General features: G+C 37.6%; 1 non-coding gene across 1 annotated transcript; it reads left to right on the top strand.

The window, feature by feature from the left end:
* Positions 1-290: 290 nt before the first annotated feature.
* Positions 291-397, top strand: LOC141682303 (small nucleolar RNA R71). Its single transcript, XR_012559704.1, has one exon. It is a non-coding gene; the product is annotated as a small nucleolar RNA R71 (small nucleolar RNA).
* Positions 398-1,924: the final 1,527 nt, after the last annotated feature.

Genomic DNA, 1,924 nt, shown 5'->3' on the forward strand with positions numbered 1-1,924 from the left:
AGTGATTTGATTAACTCCATAATTAGCCAAAGTGTCCACCTTCATTGTCAAAGCCTTAAGTTCGGCAGTGATAGCAGTTGTTGCATCCAACTCCAGAATTCCTGCTACTTTTCCCTGAGTTAGTCTCTGGGAAGGATTCTTGTACTCATTAGCAACCATCAGTTCAATAAGTTCATAAGCTTCATCGTAGCTCTTAGCCCACAAGGCTCTTCCTGATGCCTGCATCAAGCATGAGTCTAGAAGTAGCACCCAATCCATTGTAGAAACAGTTGATAATCATCCAATCAGGCATGTCATGATGTGGGCGCTTCCTTAACATCTCCTTATATCGATCCCAAGCCTCACACAGAGATTCTCCAGTTTATTGAGCAAACTGAGTAAGAGCATTCCTGATTGTTGTAGTCTTCTCTATGGGGAAGAATTTAGTGAGAAACTTTTGAGCAAGATCTTCCCAAATGGTGATAGACCCTGCTGGTAGAGAATGTAACCATCACTTAGCTTTGTCCCTCAAAGAGAATGGGAAGAGTCGTAGCTTAATAGCATCCTCAGTCACATCATTGAATTTGAAAGTGTCGCAGATCTCGATGAAATTCCTGATGTGCATGTTGGGGTCTTCAGTAGGGGAACCCCCAAACTGAACTAAGTTTTGTATCTTCTGGATCTTGCTCGACTTAATCTCAAAAGTGTTATCCCTGATGGCTGGTCTGATGATGCTAGACTGAATGTCATTAATCTGAGGCTTAGAATAGTCCATTAAAGCCTTCAGATTTTCTGCTTGATCACCCATAGCTACTACCATTGGCTCTTCAACTTTCTCTTCTTCCTCTAACTTCTTTTCTTCCTCAGAAACTTCCCTACGAACTACCACAAGTTCTTCCTCGGCTTTATCCAGTGTTCTCTTATGAGTACGCGAACGCGTATGCATACACCCTCGCTAGAGTACCTGAAACCAGACAAGGAACAAATAAGTAACAATGTCCAAGTCACTGAACTTTAACAACCACTGATGGAAAGCACATAAAATATAAATTAACACTACAGTCCCCGGCAACGGCGCCAAAAACTTGTTAGTCGCTAAACACGCGCTAATAATACACGCAAGTATACGAGTTCGCAAGTAGTATAAAATCTTTTCTAGTTCGTTCCCACAGAGACTGTATTGGTTAACTATCTAATTTATGCACCTAAGCAACAATGTATGGTTATCGCTCAATGCTAAGACTATAACAAATTGAGATTGTTTATAACTAAGAATTACGGTAACAATTATAACTACGAGAATAAGATTGACTGAATTGATATATATATGATAAATATGGGATTCTAACTTAATTAAATACTTCATTCAATAGCTTTATTATTCTTAACCTTATCATACAATGGTGATGACACTAATCAGACAACACGAAACTGATAAACGCCAACTTTCGTTGCACGAGTTCTATTCTACCAGACATCCACAAAAGAGATAGAAGCTGAATAGGTACCAATTATATTGAGACCCTATATGTCTATAGAATTTGACAACATAACAGTTTAAGTACAAGTTATCTATCTTGATTACATAGGGCAAGTAAGATAGTTAAAATTAACTACGAATCATGCATAATAAATACATGAACCTATGCTAGCATGGTAAGTTCTAAATCCTTAAATTCACTTTATTAAGAATTAACACACTATCTTATAAGGTCGCGACACTCATAAGATTAATACGCACAACCAATACTAGGATATCATACAATCACCACTTACTAAGGCATCAAACAATTTAACTAAAGAAATCCATAATAAATCCGCTAGAACCCCACGATAACAATTAGCCCATAATCGGACTCATCATCAATATGGGTTTCGATGAAAACATGATATAGCAAATGTGGTCTTTATACGAATAAATAAAACCAAGTACAAACAAGAGTAT

Source organism: Apium graveolens, chromosome 8 (assembly GCF_009905375.1).
Source record: "Apium graveolens cultivar Ventura chromosome 8, ASM990537v1, whole genome shotgun sequence".
Classification (NCBI taxonomy): Eukaryota; Viridiplantae; Streptophyta; class Magnoliopsida; order Apiales; family Apiaceae; genus Apium; species Apium graveolens.